The sequence below is a fragment of the Solanum tuberosum genome, unplaced genomic scaffold (assembly GCF_000226075.1).
Source record: "Solanum tuberosum cultivar DM 1-3 516 R44 unplaced genomic scaffold, SolTub_3.0 scf00258, whole genome shotgun sequence".
In the NCBI taxonomy this organism is placed as follows: domain Eukaryota; kingdom Viridiplantae; phylum Streptophyta; class Magnoliopsida; order Solanales; family Solanaceae; genus Solanum; species Solanum tuberosum.
Window position 1 is genome coordinate 422,629 of NW_006239179.1, and position 5,554 is coordinate 428,182.

Consider the following 5,554-nt stretch of genomic DNA (forward strand, 5'->3'; position numbering starts at 1 on the left):
CGGGACTAAGGGAACAAGAGAAACAAAAATAAGAATGATACAAAAATACCATAGATGAGTCAAGCTCAAGCATAATACACAACTTGTCCAACACCACCTCTAAACATGAGTACTTAGCGGGGGCCAAGACAAACTACCGGGCTCACCCTCATAGACAAAACATAACTAAAAGAAAAAGTCTTATACATAGCAAAAGATCATAAGCAACGTCCCCGGAATGGAGGACTCACCAATAACCTTGATAGGAAATCGTATTAGCCACGCGGAGGAGGATGGTCAAGCGGTGCTCCGGTCCCTACATGGTGACATCATGTAGGCATAGAGTATGCGTTAGTACATTTGAATGTACTAAGTATATGGGATGCAATGCAATGCTACCATAGATGGACATCGTAGGAAAATGCATAGTAATACCCGTTAGATAGCACATTAATGAAACGATATATATATAATGACGCTTACATAAAAATCATATTTAGTGGGACGTAGTACATGTGTGGTGAGTGACCATCAATATAATACTTTCCAAGGCCTACCACCCCCTTGGAGAGGCGAAAGAGGTACAAACCCCTCAATGTGGTTACCCGGGCCTACCACCCCCCGAGCTAGGGACCAAGGTACAAACCCCTCGATATGGTTATACGGGCCTACTACCCCCCGTACTAGGCAACCAAGGTACCAACCCCTCGATACGGTTATACGGGCCTACTACCCCCCGTACTAGGCAACCAAGGTACCAACCCCTCGATACGGTTATACGGGCCTACTACCCCCCGTACTAGGCAACCAAGGTACCAACCCCTCGATACGGTTATACGGGCCTACTACCCCCCGTACTAGGCAACCAAGGTACCAACCCCTCGATACGGTTATACGGGCCTACTACCCCCCGTACTAGGCAACCAAGGTACCAACCCCTCGATACGGTTATACGGGCCTACTACCCCCCGTACTAGGCAACCAAGGTACCAACCCCTCGATACGGTTATACGGGCCTACTACCCCCCGTACTAGGCAACCAAGGTACCAACCCCTCGATACGGTTATACGGGCCTACTACCCCCCGTACTAGGCAACCAAGGTACCAACCCCTCGATACGGTTATACGGGCCTACTACCCCCCGTACTAGGCAACCAAGGTACCAACCCCTCGATACGGTTATACGGGCCTACTACCCCCCGTACTAGGCAATCAAGGTACCAACCCCTTGATACGGTTACCCGGGCCTACAACCCCCCGAGCTAGGCTTGATCGACTCACACACTATATAGAGAAAATCATATACATGTATCCATTTCATCATCATTTCAATACTTATATAATCATCCGACTCATAGGACGTACATTGGACCTTCCATTTCATAAGAATTCTATAAATGGCATTTTATCAAACATATGGTGGGCTACTTGTTCATGTAAATAAAATCATGTGTTTCAAGAGTACTAAGTCCAACCAATTTCAAAATCCATATAAAACAGCCCACCAACAACATACATATATATATACATATATAACAACCTTCATAATTTGATCATTGAGGCATGAAAACCATAAACATCATATAATCATTCCATTTCATGATAATATACAAAAATAGACCATAATAGGATGTGTAGTAATAATTCCATAATTCAAGAGTTCATAAATGATCATAAGGACCCATAAACTTGAAGTAAAATAGAGGATAAATGGTTGGACTTGTGGAAAGGAAGGTTTCCACAATCAACCCACATACCTCAACTTTGGAGAATTCTTGATGAAGATTGGAATGGAGGATTGCTTGAGATTGAATCTTGAATCCGGAATTAAAGCTTGGGATCCTTGAATTTGGTTGATGATCTTGGTGGAATTTTTGGAGAGGGTTTAGAGAGAGTTTTTGGATGTTTTGAAGTTAAATGACTAAGTATGGATATGTCCCCTTTTTATAAAAACGTCCCAACACTTAGAAAAAAAATTGAGGCGGGTGAACAGTGTTTTCGGCTACTGGAATTTGCATTTTCTGCCGGACAGGTTTTACGAAAATGGTCATAACTCCTTCATCCTAACTCGGAATGAGGTGAAACAAATTGCGTTGGAAAGCTAACTCACAGAGATTTAATTTTGATAGTTTGAGCTCCTTCCAGTTCCTTGTGTGCTGAGAGATATGCCCCTTTAAAGTTGACCCTCAAAATCGCATTTTTTGCGATTTTCAAATTTTGATACGGTTGTTCTAAAATTCGGGTTAGACTCATTTCCCACTCAATTTGACCCCCTGAATAAGAATATGAAGTCGAATTTCCGAAATGATGCACGGATTTTGAGATATATGGAAATTACAATTTTAGGTGTTTTCGAAGCACATTTTCGGGCATTTTTGGGGTCGTTTCACTACTCCCCATGGTCGGGGTCTCGTGGATGGGGCAGTGAGGTGGTTTTTAGCGGTTGAGTTTAGGGATACTTTGGGGTTTTCCGGTTTTAATTAGGATTAAGTGTTGTCGTTTTACCCTAATCTAGACCACTTATATAAGGCTTTAGACCCCTAAATTAAGTCATTCTAAGTCATTGCTTCAAGATCCCAATAGAAATCCAATTCTATCCAAAAAAATACTCTCTCTAGAAAACTCAAAGAAGAAGAAGAGGAGGGTCAAGCTAGGTCAAGTCAAGTCTCCATTGTTTCAATCTTGGTAGGATTTGTAATCAAGGTATGATGGCTTATTCATTCATGGATTCCTTTCATCCATGATGCCCCCATGTTTTCCCCAATTTAGAAGAAGAATTCCCCAAGTCAAACTAGGGTTTCTTCTAATGTTATGGGCTATGATCCAATAGAGTGGATTATGATTGTATATGATTGTTTATGATGGAATTACATGTTTTTAGTATGATTATACATGTATTCATGAGTAACCTATGATTCTAGGGTGAATTTGATATATTTGGGTTTTATGCCATGAAAGGGGAAATTGAGGATTTAGAAGTAACCTTCTAGAATGGATGAAGTACATTGTAGATCTCTTGATAGTCAAGTATATAGACATGAATTGAATGTGATTAGTGTATGTATGATGAATCATTATTAGTAGTGATTGAGAATAGGGGCAATATGATGAAGTATAATTAGATTGCTTGAGTTTGAATCTCATAGACATAAATTGCTTAAGAGTAAAGCTTATAGACATGAATTGATTAAGATCAAATGTGCATGATGAATTATGATTTAGTAAATCTTAAAATTGAACCTATATGATTAAAATTGATAAAGAATGAAGCATGTGATTAGAATGTCTTGAGACCTAGGCATATGTGATGATGGTGAGAAGAAATGCTTAGAGAGTAAGGCTAGTAATTAAGAATAATAATTGCTTGGGCTTCGAGGGTAAAGCTAATTGATACGTCAAAACTTACACTTTAATTAAGAAGTATAAACAGTCGAAGTCAATTTACAAAACTCAACGTGAGTTGAGGTCGATCCCACAGAGAATTTCTTTACAAAAATGATTTCACTGTCGCGTTTACCCAAATGTTGCTATTATTTCCTAAAGAAAAAATATACGGAATGTAAATTGGGTTCAGCTGTAAAGTTCTAGTAATTAAAATTGTTAAACAAGATCCAGATTAACAATTAACAGAATATTGACTCTAAGTTGTTTCGATAAATAAATAAAACTAGGTTTGTGTTTCCCATGACATTACATCTATTGTTCATCCGTAAATGAGTTTCAGGTAATTTAGTCTTCACAATTTATAAGCGAGTTGATTATATCTAACACTTCTCAGTTTAGTTAGAGAAATTTCACTCAATTCCTCTCGGTCTTTGAGTGTTAACAGATTCCACCCTCGCGTACAATGATGTTAAAGTTCTCCTTTCTCGAACTCAACCTTTAACGCCATTTTATCAGATTAACTTCGCTTTTCCTAACTATCTCTTTTCTCTCGAACAACTGATAGATACAGGCTGACTCTAACGTGTGCACTCATTAGAACAAATGAATAATGAAACTTGAGTTAAAGATTGCAAATATAATTCACCTTCTACTCATTTTACGAATTCACATTTAGATGTCCGTCATAGTATCCACAACCCTAGTTGTGGTGTTTAGCCACTCATGGTTTCCACTAAATGAACAGATATTAGTAATGAAAACATTAAGAAAGTTTACTTACGACAATCTGCAAATTCAATGAACAATTGATATTGAGAAAATCCAAATCCAACTTCCAAAATCGATTCAATGTTAATCGAGAAAAACTAAAGTCAAAAGTATTCAAAACTAAGTCGCTCATTCCAGATATGACGAGATAAAAACAATAAACAACCTAATTAATTCAAATAAAGTGTCTAAAAAGATTCCTACTCGAAGTAGGACTGATTTGTCGCGCAGCTTCACGAGTGCCACCACGGTCCGTCAAGGGCTTCACGGTCTCGTGAAGCCCTTCATGGTCTTTACTTGCACTTCTCCAAACTTGAGTCTTCAAGGCCTGTACACTGGAAAGTCACCACGGACAACAGAACGGATCGTGACAATGACCACGGTCCGTATAGGTGCCCGTGGTCTTCACTTGGTCAATTCAATATTCAGCTCTTTGATACCTATTCACTGGATCACCTTCATGAGCACTTCCACAGATTGTTGTGAGCACCACGGCCCGTGAGGTCATCCGTGGTCTTTACTTGGTATTGCCACAATTGATCTTCTCAAAGCCTTCTTACTGGAAAGGCATTCACGACCAACATCACGGTTCGTTACAAGGAACACGACCCGTCTAGGAGCCTGTGGTCTTTACTTGATCACGCTCATCTTCTGCTCTTTTTTCCATTTTTCCACACAGGTGAGAATCTGTCTAAACATTCAACAAACACACCAAAGCTTATAAAAATACACTAGATTCTAGTATTACTCCTTAGTATTGAGCATCGAATGTGCCAATATTTCACGACACATCAACACCCTCAACTTAGAACCATTACTTGTCCTCAAGTGATTATAAAGACAAACATTCAACTCTTCAAACCCCACAAATATTATCCTAATCTTGCAGCAACCTTCTCAACCTCAATTTGTATCCAAAACCATCAATCTAACATGCAAGGATCAATATATGACATCCCATTACTAACAGTCGACAATGCTTATGTATGTGTACTATCAGCTAACACAATCTAACTATCAAATACAATCACTGTGTCCTCACAGCAAAGAAGTCCCTTACTCATGATGGTTGGGACTAAGTTCTACGCTCACACTCTCAAAGAACTTCTAACACTAACAACAAAAGACCATAGGCTTGCCTTTGCTTTCTACGCTCTATCTTTCAAACAACCGGAATAGGATCACTGTAGGAATTTATCAGCTTGTAACATGGGCTCAGGCTAGGTAATGGATTTTTGGGTTTGTGAGTGACTAGTACCTTGGTTCTCCAAAGTTTCGTTCGCACACAACTCTTTCTGAGCGATTCCCTCTTTTTCTTCATTTCAGTACATCCCAGCAATCATTATTTTCTTTTTCTTCTTCTTTTATTTATTTATATTTTTTTCTTTTTTTAATTTATTGCACATTTTGTGCTCTCAGCTA